This window comes from Ambystoma mexicanum, chromosome 14 (genome assembly GCF_040938575.1).
Source record: "Ambystoma mexicanum isolate Mex_15411 chromosome 14, UKY_AmexF1_1, whole genome shotgun sequence".
In the NCBI taxonomy this organism is placed as follows: domain Eukaryota; kingdom Metazoa; phylum Chordata; class Amphibia; order Caudata; family Ambystomatidae; genus Ambystoma; species Ambystoma mexicanum.
The window spans coordinates 147,149,487-147,167,579 of NC_090940.1; the positions used below are offsets into that span (position 1 = coordinate 147,149,487).

The 18,093-nt window shown below is 48.2% G+C and overlaps 1 protein-coding gene across 2 annotated transcripts in view; it reads right to left on the reverse strand.

Moving 5' to 3' along the window:
• Positions 1-18,093, reverse strand: part of FANCM (FA complementation group M) — a 1,896,264-nt gene that overhangs the window by 1,203,906 nt on the left and 674,265 nt on the right. The gene's annotated exons all lie outside the window — the stretch shown is intronic.

Here is an 18,093-nt window from a genome sequence, read left to right on the forward strand (position 1 = left end):
CCAGTCGTAGTATTTCTTTTTTGCTTTGAGAATTTTGGATTTGTATGATCGGATTTGTAGTAGGTATTTTACTCTTGTTTTGGTCAGGGTTATTCCTCCAATCTTGTTCTAGTTTTCTATTGATTCTTTTCATTGCTTTTAGGTGAGGTGTGTACCATCTTGCCACTAATTTCTTTTATGAGAGGACGAGGCATTTTTCCGGGCAGATGTCATTTATTGTTTCTGCAATCCATTTCTGGATTAGGTTTGCTTTTACGTCTATGTCTGTTGCATCCAATTATGTGATCGCTGGCTTTGAGATTTCTAGTCGCTCTTAAGTTGCTGCTCTTGGTGGTTCTCCAGTTTCTTTTCCAAATAGGTGGTTATTTTTCTTTTTTGTTAGGTGAGTTTGATGGTGTTTCAATCACAAAAGGGATGATTAGGTGGCTGCTCCATAGTATTTGGATGGGTGGTGATGTTGTGATCAGGTTTTTATTGGTAAAGTTTGCATCCAGGATGTGCCCTGCTGTGTTTGTCGCTTCTTTCACCATCTGTCAGAGATTCATGGTCTCGAGTTGCTTGATTAATGTTTTCTGTGAGTTGGGGTTCTCATCTTCGAAAGCATATGTTGAAGTTTCTGAGAATGATCAAATGCTCATGCTGTATGGCTAGGTTTGTGACTTCTCCTATGAAAGTGTCTGCGACTGTTGCGTTGTAGGTTGGTGATCTATAGATTATAACGAATGTGAGATTTGATTGTGGATCCGAGGTAAGATGAAGGACAAGGAATTCGCAGTTAGGGATTTTTAAAGGGTCCGATGTTTTTATTTTTGTGTGTTCTTTGTAGACTACCACGAGTACTCCTCCTTTCCCTTTTCTGTTTGTTTGTTTGCACTTGAGGTTGTTGTTATGCTCACCTGGTTCCCACAGGGGCGTCGATCGGACCCGGACAGCTGCGGTCTCCACCAACGTGATGCATAGTGCCGAGATGTCTGTCTGGACTGGCCCGCCTAATCTTGTCTGCTTGATCCGTAGAAGTATTCTCCTGCAAGTGGAGAAAGGGATTTAGCCACCCGTGGATTTTAGTGATGGCCCCCTCCCACTGTTCTCGTTCGCCCCTCTTGTCACCTCCGATATCTCCTTTAGTAACCTCACTTAATGTTTTTAAAAGATGAGCTCTCCATCCTGCATGGCATGCAGGGGTGCGTAGATACCAGTTACTTCACTGGTTTGAGGGTGCTGGAGGAGTTCCGGAGGAATATTGACTCCGGGGTTTATAAGTTCAAAGAGTTCAATATGTCCTATGTTCACTCTTATTCCATTCCCTTGTTGAATGGCAACTGGTTCAAAGAATATTGCCTGGAGGCAGCTGATGGCGTTCAGGTAAGAGTCTGTACTACCCAACACTGCCCTGTATAAGTTGCATGAGTTTAACCTGTTGTTTTCTCCCTTTATAGGTGCGGCAAATGAAGATGAGGTGTATTAACGGGTAATGTCTCCGGTGGTAAATCAGGTAAGCTTATGATGGTAAGAGATTGTATTTGTCGGCTCTCTTGGCTCACCTTGTTGTTTCTTTTGTTTTTTCCCCCAGATGCTGGAGTTCGGCGAAGAAAATGATGGAGGCAGCGCCGGATCGAAAAATGCTGTGAGGGCTGGCGAGTATGGCACGGCGCTGCAGCTGGCGATGCGACGCGTGCAGAAATAATGTCCTTTTCAAGTTCGAAGACGTGATGGATCTGGAATCAGGTAAGGATTGAAATAATGTCGTTGTTCTAACCTTTACTTCTTCTTTCCTCTTTTGCTAGGAGCTCAGGATTCAAGACGGGCGTGGCTGAAGACTGGATGCTGACTGCAGGCACGGTGAGCGTTACGCTGCTGGATGCAGAATAACGCGAAGCGTGTGTTGCTGATCGGGCGTGGTTTAAATAGCCTCCAAAGTAGTTCCAGGTAAGAAGTTCCCCAGAACCACACCCGAGTAAAAAAATAGTCCCTGTAACAAAATAGTCCCATCCAAGCCTCACGTTTGCTTGGATTCCGTTGCAGCATGGTCTGCATGAGGTAAGTAATGTCTATGAGCCTGGCGCCTATGGCGCCAGGACTGATTCCTATTATGAGCCTGGTGCCTAAGGCACCAGGACTGAACCCAGACAGCCCCTAGCCGGGGCTGCTGGGGTTTTAATAAATATCTGGATGCCTGCTCACGGGGCTGATGGGCTTGGTCCGGATGCCCAGGGATAGGCGTCATGACAGTGGGCCGGTAAGCAGCTGTGTAGGATCACTGTTGGTTTAAGCTAGCAAGGTTTCTGTGATGAAAAGGATGTCAATTCCCCCATCGCAGAGTAAGTGGTAGATCTCTGTAGCATGTTTGGACATTGATCTGGCGCTGATTGGGTTGCAGAGCAGTTTCCTCTTGAAGACTTTTTTTTTGGTTCCCGTTTGTGCTTTTGTGTTTGTGCTGTTGATTCTCCCTATCGCCTGTGGGTTGTTCAGTGTGTTTAGTTATTCTAGTTTCATCGTTGAATAGGTCAGTTAGGTTTTTTCATATTAGGTGCGTCATGGCCTGTTCTGGTTATTCCTCAGATTCAGGATGGTGTTGGTGGAGGTTACCTTGGTGTTTCAAACTTGTACATATAGGTGTTAGCATAAACTGGGGCCATTGCTGACCCCATAGATGTCCCTGAAGAATGGGCATAGTACTTGCCTTGGAACCCAAAATAACTTATGTAGTATCAGTTCTAGTAGTTCCACAACAAACTCTTGATTGCCCCTGATGTCAGCTGAATTGAAAAGCAACCATAGTACTGCCTGTACCCCCTCATCGTGGGGGATAGACAAGTACAAACTGCACACGTCCATGCTGAATAGGATGCACTCAGAGCTCAAGGCCGATATCTCTCTTAAACAGTTCACACAACATCGGATCGTGCACAGCAACTAGCATATAATAATACAATTTCCCTTGACCGCTAGTAGCGTCAACCACTTATGGAACTAGATGCACAATAACATAGGCTACTCGAAAAGGAACAACTATTTTGACAGATGTCTTGTATGAAGTATATATGAATACTGGTTACGAGTCAGTCAAGTGGGTAGGCCTTCATATGATGGACACATAAACACGGTTTTGTTCAGCGAATACTGGGCAAGTTGTTCCCACAATATGCTTGCATGATTTCATTACTGTACAAGACGCTTGAACAGTATACCATCTGACTCATAGTCCAGTTCCCTCGGTTCGATAGATTGCTGAATACGTAGATAGACGTTTCGCAATGTATATGCAATACTTTCTACATTCCTACACCCCCTTTGCCTCTCCTCAAGAGTCATGGCTATATGGGCATGGACACTCCAAGAAGGATGCCGTGCATGATTGGATACATGAATTGGGTCCTTCTTTCCCGACAGTCACACCTTGAAGGCCATATACTCACAAAATGGTGTCAACGGCATACCACAACTTTGGTTCCCTAGTTACAGACGCCACCCATAATGAATGCCCGCTTCGCTATACAGATCCAGATCTATCTAAGCGGCTCTGCTCCCGCAAATGTATTCATTAGATGAATCAAGCCTTACAATAATCGGCATGTAGAGCTAACACGTAGCCTTATTTTCCTCCCTTTCTGCTTGTAAAGATAAAGCGTGCTGTGTAGCGCACTTTGAGTTGGTGTTGAACGCTGTTGTCTTGGAGACAAAGAAGACTTCTTTCTGAGATCATTCGCTATCCAGAGTACATTAAGCTGCACAAGGTAATCTTCTTGATATAGACAATGCACCTTCCATTTACTTTGAAGAGTTAAGCAGAGGTACGCTAATCTTTATATTTTGACAACACCTCCCCCATTCTGACTTTATATTTCAGGAACCCACGCACTGCATGCGGGTTTCTCTCCTCACCTCAGGTCCCGGCCACCATTTGGGAAGGATGTTACTTAACTGTAACTGTTGTTCTCCAGCATGGGTCTGGCATGGATTCACATGCTCATGAATATTCCCCATCGTCAGGCTGGGAATCCTTGGTAAAGAAAAAAATCAGTTTGTTTTGTTTCAGAACTGCCTTTCTACTAACAACCAACCACTGGTCTCTGGGTCATACTGCCCCAGCCAATGACTGGCCTCTACCTAAGCCCCTCCTCTGGAAGCCATCTTCAGATTTGGTAGCACGTAGCGTGGCAGTAGGACCAAGAGAAGAGCCGCAGAGGGGTTGGAGGGAGGGTTCACATGTGAATCCATGTCAGACCCATGCTGGAGACCCACAGCTACAGGTAAGTAACTTGTTCCTTCTCCAGCATGGGGTCTGGTATGGATTCACATGCTCATGAATAAAATAATACATAGCAGTACACACATGCACAACCGCGGGAGGTGGCAGGGTTCAACATTAAGCATCTCTTACCTCCTCACCAGGCTCACCTTCAAGCGAACAGGTTGCGCAGCACTGCCTGTCCGACTCGACTCCTCCCTGGAATGCCGGTCGATGCAGTAGAATCTCGTGAAGGTGTGCAGCGACCTCCACGTAGCAGCCCTGCAGAAGTCCAGCAGGGGCACACCAGACAGGAACACCATTGTAGCAGCGATCGCGCTGGTTGAATGGGCTCTCAGACGGCCGGGCAACGGTCGGTTTGCCAACCGGTGACAGTGCACGATGCAGCTGGAGAGCCATCTGGAAATGGAAGCCTTCAAGAGGGCCTTCCCTTGTTCACAGGTCCAAAGTTCACAAACAGCTGTGATGTTTTCCGAAGGCTCTTCATGCGGTCCACGTAGAACTTCAATGCTCTAGCCACATCCAGCAAGTGCAAAGTCCTCTCAGCCGGCGACGAAGGCGACGGGAAGAAACAGGTAATACCAAGGGCTTGTTGAGATGGAAGTCAGACGGCACCTTGAGCATGAAGGAGCTGTGCGTCCTCAGCATTACACTCGTCTTGTGAAAAGTCAGGTACAGAGGTTTACAGGAGAGGGCCTGGTTCTCTCCCACTCGTCGTGCTGAGGTGATGGCCACAAGAAAAGCTGTCTTCCACGATAGGAACTTCAGCGGTGCCGAGTGTAAAGGCTCGAATGGGGGACCCATGAGTCTGGTCAGCACCACGTTGAGCTTCCACGCCGGGGCCGGCGCCTTCACCGGCAGGAAAGAGCGGAACAGTCCTTTCATGAACTCCTTCAACAGGCGGTGAGACCACAGAGACGACCGCCCCGGAGTTCTGGTGTAGCAGGAGATAGCCGCCAGGTGGATCTTGATGGAGGCATGCGCAAGCCCTGCCTTGGCTAGCGACAGCAGCACTTGAAGGGCCGTAATCCGTACAGGGTTGATCTTCTGTGCACGGCACCAGACAGAAAACCTCTTCCACTTATGTCCATAGAACTTCAGAATCGAGGATGCCCTGGCCTTTGCAAGTACCTCCTTGCAGTCCGCCGGGATATCGTAGCCTCCGAACTCTAGTGCTGCAGGAGCCAGGCCTGCAGGTTCAGCGATCCTGGGTCGTTATGTAGGATGGCGCCTCCTTCCCCAGCGAGAAGGTCTGCGTCCGTCGGCAGTTTGGCTGGGGCACTGACAAGTCCAGAAGGTCCAGAACCATATCTGCCTCGGCCACGCCAGTGCGACGAGGATCATCCTGCACCGGGACCGTCCGAGTCGATTAATGAGACGCAGAAGCAACAGCAACGGAGGGAACGTGTACAGGAACAGGCCGTCCCAGGGGAAAGAGAATGCATCGCCCATGCTCCCCGGGTGGGGAAACCTGCTGGCGAACCTCCGGCATTTGGCGTTCACCGCCGTCGTGAATAGGTCGATCTGGGGACTGCCCCATTGTCGGAATAGGAGATCCACTTGGTCCTGCTGAAGCTCCCACTCGTGGCAAGAGTGCAGCTGCCTGCTGAGTGAGTCGGCGACTATTTTTCACTCCTGCCAGATGAAAAGGTACCAGGAATATCCCCTGGATGACGGCCGAGTGACTCAGATCCTGCGCTTCCTTGGACAGGACTGGGGATCTGATGCCCCCCTGCTTCTTGATGTAGAACATCGTGGTGGTGTTGTCAGTGAAGATCCGTACCACCTTGCCCAGGAGGGACGGAAGAAAAGACCGGAGGGCCCAGAACACGGCCCAGAGCTCCAGGACGTTTATGTGTAGGGACCTCTCCTCCGGAAGCCACAGGCCTCTTGCGTGGAGATCTCCGGTGCGCGTTGCCCATCTCTCCAGGGAGGCGTCTGTCGTCACCGTCTCCTGATGTGCGAGGGTCTGGAAGTCCGTGCCCCGACCAGATCGCTTAACGGAGCGTCTCATTGAGGGAGATCTTGTGACGCTGCTTGCATCCAACGGGCGCTGAGGAACTCCTGCAGTGGCCGCATCTGCAACCTGCATAGACGCACGAGGTAGATGCACGATGACATGCCGAGCAGGGACTTGATGGACCTCACCCTGGCCACCTCCTTCGTCCTTTCCTCCAACGGTGAAGCCAACCGCGCCACTGTGTCGAGTCTGGCTCCCAGGAACAGGGCGTCTTGCGACGGTACCAAGTGGGATTTCGTGAAGTTGATTGAGAATCCCAAATCCGTGAGCAGGCGGATGGTCTTCGCTGTGTGATCGACGGCGAGTTTCCTTGACTTTGCTCGGATGAGCCAATCATCCAGGTAGGTGTATACGTGGATCCCCTGCAGGCGCAGCCACACTGCCACCGGTGCCAGTCACTTGGTGAAGACCCTTGATGCCGCATTCAACCCAAAGGGCAGGGCCTTGAACTGGTAGTGTCGCCCTTGGACCACGGCAATGTATGGGGATGTGGAAGTAGGCATCCTCCAAGTCCAGTGATGACAGGAAGTCGCCCTCCTCCAGCTGTCCCAGCACGTGCTGAAGGGTGACCATCCGGAAACTTCTGGGACTTGATGTATTTGTTGAGGCGCCGAAGGTCCAGGATGGGCCGCCAGCCGCCGGACTTCTTTCGGACGAGGAAGTACCCCGAGTATACTTCGGACCCGCCTTGGCCTCCTTGGCGCCGACTACGTCCTCTGCCTTGCTACGGCCTATGTAGGCTTCCTGCGACGAGGAGCAGGCCGCCTGGCGGTACGACGCAGAACCGCCACCAAATCCTTTGGAGGCACCTTGAGACTTGCCTCCGGAGGTCCGAACGGACAGCCGTCGTTGATAGAGAGAACCCAAGGCCCAGGCCGTCTCGGTGTCCGCCTTGATGGCCTGCAGTGACTCGTCCACTGCCTTGCCGGACAGGTTGTTCCCATTGAAGGGCATGTCCAGTACCCTGGTCCGTACGTCCTGACGGAAGTCAGTGGCCTTGAACCAACCGCGCCGGCGAAGGCAAACGCTGTTGCCCATCTGGCGAAAGCCGGTGTCAGCGATGTCCGACGCCACCTCGCCTTCCTGTAGGATTTCAAGGGCTTCCACCCTCTTGTCGTCTAGCAGGAAATCCAGGAGGGGAGCGATCTTGAACCACAGCTCCCTGTCGTAGTGTGCCACGATCGCGAGGGCGTTGGCCGCTTTGATGGTCGTCGCCGCCGACGAGATGACCCATCATCCCATGGCATCCAGCTTCTTTCCCTCGCCGTCCGGTGGGGAAGTGGAAGTTGATGCCGTCGCCCATGCTGATTTCTTCTTGGCCGCTGCGGAGACCACTGAATCCGGGGACAGCTGAGATCTGAGGCACATAGGGGCGGAGTCTGGGACCCGGTACTTCTTCTCGTACCGGTCCCTCTTCGCAGGAGCCGTGGACGGGTTCTTCAGCAGTGACAGTTCTTCGTCCCAGATGTCATCAAGTAACAGGACTGAGAGGACTGTCTTCCTCTTGGCCGCCCGTCATTGGTAGAGGAAACCCTCCTTCTGCTCTTCGGGACAACGCTGGAAAAGCTCCAATTCACTGGTGATCATGGGGGGAGGCCCGGGTAGGGGGTGATGGGAGATCCGTCCCGTCGTCACCACCATCGTCGCCGTCCCCATTCCAGTCTCATCCCTCGGTGGAGAGGATGGAGGTCAAGGCTGGAAAGGAGTGGGAGGATGGATTCGCCTCCGCTTGTTCAGTGGGCTCCCCGACGGTCCAGGTGCCGCTGGATCGTCCGCTGTGGGTAAGGGCAACCATGTCCTTATCTCCGTACACAGGGTCTGGATAGCCATCAAGATTGCTACTGAGTTGTCCTGTGGCATAGGCATTGGTTGCGACGGGAGCGACGGCTGGGGCGCGGGGACATCCGTTTCCTCTGCATCTTGCTACTCCTCGTCGGCCCCACTGTTGCTCTCTTCGTCCGCCTCGTCGGGATCCCTACCGTAGGACCCGACTTCCTCGAACTTCTTGTCCAGGATCTTTTTGACGCCAGCGAGCTCATCTTCGGAGGTGGTATCTGTGTCCATTATGGCTACCGTTCCCCCCACCTCTTTCTCGTCCCGGGGTTTCACAGGGGTCTTCTCGATAGGTAAAAAAGATTATTCCCTCCAGGGTGGCAGGGAAACTCTAGGCCCAGAAGTCGTTTCCATTGGGGTAGCCTCCACAGGCTTCGCCAGGGTCGCTACGACTCCTTCAATCGAGGCCTTCGCTGGGTGAATCAGGGCCTTCACGACCTTGGGCGCATCTGGGGCCTTCACCTTCGGGGGAGGGTCACTGCCTCGCCCCCCCCTTGGCTTTCTCCGTCGGGATCGACTGGGGCATCTCCCGAAGCTTACCCGGGTTCTCAGACTTCCTTTTCCCCCGAGCCAGAGCGTTGGCTCGTGGTTGATGGTGTCAGGGACATCGCGCCCTGCCTGGCAGCCGAGGAGCCCGAACCAACGGCGCTCCCGGTGCCTGCCGAGGAGCGGTGCTTTGCCTTTTGTTGGGCCCTCGTCACCAGAGTGCCTTCAAAGGTCTTAGAAGACCGCTCGGTCGACGACGACTTCTCACCTGCTGCTGGGCTCTTCCCCTCCAGCAAGTTAGTGAGTTGATTCTGATGGTCCTTCAATGTCCAGACAGACACGATCTTACAGAACGTGCAGTCCTCTTCCACGTGCGACTTGTCGTTGTGAAGGCAGTAGAGGCACCGGGAGTGCTCATCCTCCTTAAAGACATTCTGTAATCCACATGCAGGGCAGATCCTAAACAGCTTGGATCCAACAGGCGTCTTGTCTCCTTTGTCCTGGGCCATGTCCACGCATTGTAGACCTCAAAGATATTTTTGGAATCCTACAAGAAGAGAAACTCGACGAAAATTTGCCCTTGAGGGGCATAGAAAAATTCCTAAACGGGTCCCCGTTGATCGGAAGAAGAATTGGTGGAGTTTGAGACTCGAATTGACCGGAAAATAAGAGAAATCTCTTAGGAAAAAGGCAAAACACAGTAAAAGCTCGAGAGCTATAGCACGAGGACTCCCAACACTTGAACGTGTGTTACAAATCTGAAGATGGCTGCAGAGGAGGGGCTGAGGCAGAGGGCAGTCATTGGCTGTGGCGGTATGACCCAGAGACCAGTGAGTGGTTATTAGTAGAAAGAGAGTTCTGAAACTAAACTGATTTTTTTCTTTACCGAGGATTCCCAGCCTGACGACGGGGAATATTCATGAGCATGTGAATCCATGCCAGATCCCATGCTGGAGAAAGGAGCAAACGTGGGTGAGTGCACACATTTTAGTTGGTCGACCCTTCTCCGAAATACCGATGACAGTATTAGTTAGTTGCTCATTCCTCACTATACATATATTTTTGTAGAAAAAACACCAGATGTGACTCAGGTGTCCGGATTTTGGGATGACCTACCCCCGTGCCTTTAGCACTTTGACTAACACAGATCAAAAGCACCACATGTCCAAATGAAGACATCCAACTTTTGGGTGAGTGTCTTTACATCTTTGGAATATTTTAAATTGCCTCTTTTGGCTAACATGAATATATAAATCATGAGTTATTGAATCAGGATGCTGTATGGTATACCCTTGTAGATGTCACCTCAGATGTGAATTAGATGTCCAGGTACCTGGCTTATTTTCCTACGCGCCCTCAACACTCTACATAACAGATTAATAGCACATGTCTAAATGTAGACAACCAAACATTTGGTGAGTGTCTTTACCTTTCATTTTTATTTTGATCCACTGCCCTGTGCCACATTGAACCTAGCTAACTTGGTACATTCTGATGACAACCTGCCGAACACTTTATTAAACGGTTGCCCTGGGACAAGCCGTATGTGTTCATACATGCATTAACAATCATCGTTTACCACATACAATTATTTTTGGGTTGGATTCAATATACCCTACCCGCTACAGACGCGTGTATAATACGCGCTTACACCATAGTGATGTATGTCCCTTTTGAGTTTTGAATACACTACATGCCCTTATTCATTTAAATAATGGGTAAAAACAGAGGAATGTGTTGACATATAAAATATGGAAACTTTCTGGGTAATATATGTATTTTTTGTAATGCATTGTTTTGAAGTGATTTTATACTTCACTGCTTCAAATGTATTAGCTGAATTGTAACAGGCATATGTATTTTTTCATTCTTTGTTTAAGATATCAACAACTCTAATAGGCGTCGGCCATAGACTTATCATTTGGCTGCGCTTTCACTTATATATGTTGTTTTGATTAAATGCTGTTATTTTAAGAAACTCAACTTGTAATTTTGTTTTGTAATGGAAACATCTTTATGGGTAACTTAGAAAAGAAGAATTAAATTGCACATTTGAAAAAGGTATACTAATCGCCATAAAGGCGAATCACGATAGTGTGCAGGGGACGGGAGGGCTACAATCTTGGATCCTCTTCTGTTTTTCTTGTATGTATTTAGGTTTTGTGCCAAGGCCTTTTTTCCTCCCCTGCACCTTCTACTCTTAGAAAAAGTATATTAATAAACTCACCTCCCATTACTAATCTTACTAGAACTATTGGTGTGCACCCAAGACCCCACCTTTTGTAATTAGGTCCTAGCTGTCTGGTTCACCTCTGTTTGAGTTGGCGGAGGACCAACTATGTTGGTGTTATTGCTAGTTCACCTTTAGTATAGGAGATGGCTAAGCCACACAGTTCACCTAGATGTGAGAAATGGTTACATGTGATTTTAACAAATAGATGATAATGAATAACATTTTGATCTAAACATTTTCAATGAAAAAAATACTGAATTGTTTTATTTTTTATTTGGGGGAGCACTTTTATTTGTGGGATCCCCCAAACCACCCATTTCCCTTCAGTTACAATCTCACCCAAGCCCCACCCCACCGGTTTCAACCCCTTACCCCTCACCACATATATTGTTTTTTAAAAATGCAGTATTTTTTCACTGGCAATTTTTATATCAAAATGTTATTCGTTAAAATCACTGCATACAACAATCTGTGCTATTGCTCAGCTATTGTACATGTGAACATTCATTAGGTAATAAAATGTTGGTTATTTAAAAAAATAAATCACTGGATACCGTGAGAAATGGCTAAGCAGCACAGTTCACCTAGATGTGAGGAATGGCTAAGCAACACAATTCACCTCGATGTGAGAAATGGCTAAGCAACACGGTTCACCTAGATGTGAGGAATGTCTCAGCAACACAGTTTTATGTAAAGGACTTGTTTGGAGACCTCATTAGGTTCTATCTGCGAGAAGGAGGAGACTAGGAGGGGAGGTAGGGGAGGCGCGAGGAGGGCGCAGGGAGGCCTGAGAGCGGTTGATGGGGGAAGGGAGGGGAGTAGAGGAGAGTGAGGCAGGATGTCCTGAGTTTTTGTTGTGATGTGGGAGGCCAGTGCAGAGGGCCTGGGATGGCAGAGGAAAAGTGGAGACTGCAGTAGGATTGGCGAGTTCCTTGCAGATTTTGAATAGTTCAGCTACGTTCTTAGTGGCCCCAGAGATGCAGGCTTGGATGTGAGCCCTGTGTTTGAGTGGATGGAGAGTCTGTATTGTCTTTGGAGCAAGCTGCAGGCCAGTCTGTTCGTAGATGTGCTTGCTTGCGGAGAGGCTAGGTCGGAGTCCTACCAGGAGTTGCACTTGAATGCAGGCTTCATGCGAATCCCCATGACAGGAGCAAGGATGTCCAGGGTGTTGGTTATGGCGAGGTGTAGGTTGGCAAGGGCTGTGTCAGTGTGAGAGTTAGTGGCTGGAGTGGGAGGGGGAATGAAGTTGGTGCCAAAAGCAGCAACTGACACTGGCTTCACCGGGGCGAATGACGGAGAAGGAGACTGGCAATGAGGGCAGAGGCTTAGCCGGGGGTCCCAAGTGATCAACATGAAAGGACAGAAGTGCATTGTCAGACCAGGAGAGAGGTGTGGTAAGAGGGATGGGGATGTCTGCTGAAATGCGAGCATCTAAGGTGGGTGCGGATGAGTCGGTCGGACCAAGGGGAAGAATGGTGAGGGGAAAGAGCCACAGAGGCTGCGGAAGAGTCCAGTGGCCGCATCAGGAGAGTCGAGGTGAATATTGGAGTCTGCAAAGAGGAGAAGCTTGGAGGTAGAGGCTGGAGAGAAGAGGCGAGGTCAGACCACTCCGAAAGGAAGAGGGCGACTGGACCAGGGGTACTGTAGATGGTGGCGAGAGTCAGCGAGAGGATAGGACAGACACCAAGCCTGCAGACGAGGCATTTGAAGGAAGAGTAGGACTGAGTGGGTATGATGGTAACAGGGACCCATTCAGGGAATATCAGGGCCACTCCGCCTCCAGACCTGTTAGGCGTGGGCTTAGAGAGGATCTTGTAGCCCTTAGGGGGAAGTGTGTCAAAAGCAGAGAAAGAACTGGCAGTGAACCACGTCTCAGTGAGAAAGAGGACGTCAACGTCAAAGTTTTGAAGGCGGTGACAGATATCAGGAGTGTTTAACGACAGAGCGAGAGTTGAGTGTAGCAAAGTAAAGCTGGTTGCCACCTTTGAGGGTCTTCCGAGGAGGGGTACAGGGATGGCGATGGAAACAGGGGGTGGCAGAGGGAGGAGTGGTAGTAGAAGGGAGGAAGTTGATGTGCGACTGAAGACACCTATACAGAAGGAGGAGGGTGAACGGAGAGCCTTGGGTCATGATAGCACCATTCTGGTAGACATTAATGAGACACCTAGAGGTGTAACCTGAGCCCAGAGTACTTCCCATCTGGTTCCACCATTTATTGGTTGAAGAAGAGAAAGGGCAGAGGATTGAGATCATATGGTGAGTCCAAATTTCTGGAGAGGGAGGGACAAAGAGGACGTCAGTGACAGTCTGCCTGGAAGAAGAGTTTAGGTAGGTGTCAGCAATGGGAAGACCTGGGTTGGAGACCAGGAGATCTTTCTTGAACCTTTTCCTTCCAGGATTCGAAAGAGGTAGCATAGTTGCAAGAGTAGCAGTTAGAATAAATAGGGGAGATGGAGAGCACCATGTAGGGAGGGGCAAAGGGATGGAAGGGGGGGGGGGAACTGCATGATGAACCCACTAAGCGGCCTAGCAGCAAAACAGGCACAGACTAATCAGGTGCACAACAGGTCACCGAATGGGGTTTTGAGCTGCTCCAGCAGCAGAGGAGAAAGTAAGGTGACATAGGTGGGATAAACCCTTCTAACGAGTACGAGGAAAGTGCCTTAAATCACCAGTCACAAGACACTTGATGCGATTGCCAATTTATGGTAGCTTGAAGCTTCCACTCTGGACCCATGCAGTCCTTCACTCAGAGTGCTAGAGTGCTCTTCTATTCACAACAGTCCTGGGGCATGTCTGCCTCGCTCATTCTACCTTTGGCTCCCCACATAGGCTAAATACATATTCGTGTTTAGAGAAGCAAACAATATTCCCTCCATATCTCAAGTCTTTATGGCTTAGTGTGATAGTTCCCTTCCACGACCCACAACACCTACTAAATATCAGGCGAGTAAAATACCAAAAGTTCCCTGTCCTTCCTATATGTATGGAAACACTGGGACGAGGAGACTGGATGGAGCAATGAAGATCCATGAATGCAAAAATCACAAGACGCGCTGGTAATTATGAACATTTGATAGGCGTGGGGAAATTTAAAACCCCACCCAGCATGGCTGGGAGAAGCGTGTCTGGAGGAGTCACAAAGAAACCAAAAATGCAGAGAGGGAAGGAAAGCGAGAGGGAGAGCCGGGGAGCAGGACCTCCTGGACTCACGCCCCAAAATAACATTCCGGCCAACCTATGGCTCGTCTGTATATACCGACTGAGAAAAGAGACAGCCGGCCCCAAGAACCCAGACATGGGTGGAAAGCCGAGCGAGAAGCAAGCAGCAGAGACAGGCGCAGCCGAGACGCGGGTGGAGAGCCGAGCGAGAAGGCCCCCAAACGCAGCCACCGACAGAACAGGAGGAAACACCTCTCCCTAAGTGCCGCATAGCAGAGAAAAGGTATACGTAGAAATAGTTAAATTGAAAAACCGAAGGTATATTTCATTGAATTTCGACTATATGAAAATTTCGTACAGCTGAAAGTTTCTAACAAATTTACCATTCTGTGCCAATATAGTGAACAAGGGGAGCAGGGGTTGTGGGGGGTGTACCCTGCACCCTTGTTCACTATAATGGCATCAGGGGTTGCCCGATAGGATCATGTTTAAAATAACTGGATAATGTTTAAAATAACATTATTAAAAAAAAGGCCCTGTGGCGCCGGTTCCCACGCATGTAAGTGAAGGAACGGGCGTTGCAGAGGGATGGAGGAGTCAGCAGCACACAAAGAGGTGTGCCGCCAACAGTTTAGTAAGGGGTTGGGGGGTCCAGAAAAGTCTGCAGGAGAAAAAAACCCAACTCAAATAACTTGTTCAAATAACTCATTTTTTTCTTCTGTGGACATTTCGAATTTTATTAATTCATGGACAACACAATGTGCATGCAGCCAGATAGATGGGTCTGGGAGGTCACCGGAAGCCATGAGTGAACAAGAGTAATGGGTCGAGGGCCCCAGGGAAGAAACCAAATCAAATAAAGCACAACCCAAGCTTGGCAAAGAGGGGAGCCAAGTAATTTTAACGGAAATAGGCGAATGTTACGTTTTGAACCCTCCACTAAGTATGAAGTTAACTGTATGGAAAGTCCAGCCATGAAAGTATATATAGCAGACAAAGTCAGGTTTGTGAATAAAGTATATAAGTTAACTGTACGAAAAACCCTGGCAGCAGAGTATACCAGGCCAAGCGAAGACGTTGAATTAAGCCACAGTGAATGCAGAGAAGAACCTGGCAGAGGCGTACACCAGGTATCCCATAAAGCTTGGACTTGCATCCAAGTTGCGTTATATTGAAATTGTTGACCAACGAACCCCAAGGAAGATTCATGCCCTTAGTAGTTTGGAAATTTGTTGAACAGACCTGGGGAAGGGAGAACATTTCCCCCAACATGAACTGCAACGCCAAGAGAAGGGAGATATCCTCTGGGGCTATAAAGAACGTTTGTGTTGGTGGAGTGAGCCATTCCCTGGAAGTGTGAACATTATCCATTAGCAACATTTGTGTTGGAAATTAAATCTTTCAGGGCCCAGGACATAGAACAGGACTTTGGACACAAGACACTTTCTTTTTGGACAGACCCTTAGTGTTGGTTGAGGTGGGGAAAATAGGGAATTTTCAAAACGCCCCATTTTGTGTTCATAAATGTTTATAACCAAAACATGAATGCTTTGGGTCTGCGTTTCATGCCTGGCTACACCTACACACAGACACCAATTTCACCCTCCCCCCCGACCCGGAAACTTGATCAAATCATTAGAAGTGAGAGTGGTGTCACATTGGGTAAGGATATGGCACTAAATTATATTAGAGTATAGAGTGATTAAATAAATGTATTTTAGCAGCAGGATTCAGTCACTTCTCCCTGTGAGGCTAGGGAGGTGGGCCTGCTACAATATACCCTCCCTAGGGGTGGAGGCAAACAGGACCTCACCGGGAGAGAGTCCCCCTTTGGGACAGGGACTCCTGTTCTGCAGAGGAACCCCCTGAGTTAGTTACTCAAACCATCAGTGGCAACTGGGCTTCAGAAAGGCCAAGAGAACCAACCTACTGGTTGTAACGGTGCTGTAAAACCATAGGTATACTGTGAAGAATCATAGTCTGAAAATACAGTAAGGAGGAAGAATGCTCTAGTAAAAGAGATCACCCAAGCATCAAAAACTGATAATTCTGCGAAGAGGGAAAATGCTTGAGTGATACAGAACCCTCAGGCAACAGATACTGCGAAGAAGGTGAGAGTGATACAGATCAAGCATCAAGTACTATGAAGAAGAGTGCCCGATGCATACAGAATGATCAAGCAGATGCATACAGAATGATCAAGCATGTACTGGGAAGAGGAGGAGCGATCGAGTGATAAAGAGTACTCAGGAGAAAGAGAAGAAGGACTGGGATCCTACATTGGGGAATGCCCAGCTGTCAGTCATCAAAACAGAAAGAGGAGTCAAGACAGAGAGGTCAGGAGATTTCAAACTGGGTCCCTGCAGAAGCTGAAAAAAGCCAAGAAGTGCGGCATGCAGAACGCAGAGACAGCTGATGTGAAAATGGGATACAAGTACATCGGCTACCCACGAAAACTGGGGAAAGAGAAACACAGAGAACAAGCGCAAGAGTGAGTGATGGCATGACCACAACGTGGTGGATTGTCCATTCCAGAAACGGCATAGAAACCACAGACTCTCCCATGCCGAGTGAGAGATCGAGAAGGGGACGAGTGGAGCCAACCTGACAGAGCGAGAAGAGATTCCCATCCTGCAAACAGGCCCGGTGACTCTAACCCCAAAGAAATGAAGTAATGGGACAGCGAGAGACCCGGAATGGATAGCGTAAAGAGTACCTGAATCATACTCGTCCCAGTAACACTGAAGAGTGGGATTCAAGTGTGAATAGTTACTGGCACAATCATACTCGTCTCAGTAACAGTGAAGAGAAGAAAATAACTGAAAATAATTATTGGAACTGCTAAGTTCATTCCAGAAATAAAGAAGAGTGTGCAATAAACTGGCCCAGCCAGAAAAGAGAGTGGACGTTCAGAGAAGAGAGAGCAAAACTTGTAAAGACCCAAGACAGAGAGAAGGAGCATTGGAAGGGAAAATAACTGTGTAAAAGACGCATCAGGAAAGCTGAAGAAACCTATATCTGCACTCTCTGAACTATTGAGGGTGGTTGCCAAGAACTAACTAAACATTAAACATTGTAGTGACTTTGCTGAGAAGCAGAACACAGGAGAAAATAGTAATTCTCCTGTGCCTTAGTTTCCTTTTTGAATAGTGGTAGGGCCAGAGTAGACTAGATTTGAACAGAGAACATTTCTTCCTTTTTGGACTCACCAACGAGAACCTGAGTTACTTTTTGTTAGGTAGGGAAAGACCCATAGTTTAGGTACAGATATAATTTATTTAAAAGGATAATAAAAACCTTTTTATAATGGACGATAGTCGTCTGTCCTCCTTCTGAAACGCCAAAGCATGTATAAGTTAGAAGAGATGTGTGCATAAAAGAATTGTGGGTATTTGGCAAGAAAAAAAGAGTAAACTACTCAGGAAACCTTTATCTGCATAGTGATAACTTTTGTCCAGATGATCATTATATGAAATTAGCACGGGTGGATTCAATTTGGGGTTGTAAGCTAAATAAACTGTCTGTTGGAAACAAAATTGTCTGTTTAAGAATGGATTAAGATAAATACTATAATTTTTTTTTAAATGGAAACTCTTACACCTTTATTTGTTTCCGGGTACTAGTGTATGCAAAGGGTGAATGGTGAATAAAGCGTGTATTTAATATTTTCTGTATATTGTATACTTTGAATATAATTCTCTGTCCATAGTCACCACTGTAAAAGAATCATCACAACCTTAATAAAAACACATTTAAGAAAAGAAAAGAATTGATAGTGCAGCCTTGCCTTTATTTTTTGTTGGCCCTAGAGAATGGTTGCTTTGAACTTTCTTGTCGTTAAAAGGCATACGTAAGCCTGTATTGGCACTTTTTGTAAACATTTTGAAGATTTAAATTCCCCATAGAATCAATGAGGTTAAATGCAGATTCTGAGACACAAGCTTTACTGCAAAAAAGGTGAGAAGGCTTTTTTTTATAACAAGGTTAAAGTGCTCATGGACTATGTTGTGTTCAATAACTACATACATTTAGGTGCTGTACATTTCGGGCGTACACCATGATAATGATAAAGCTTGTACTGAAACCGGATCATAGATGGGACGTACACCC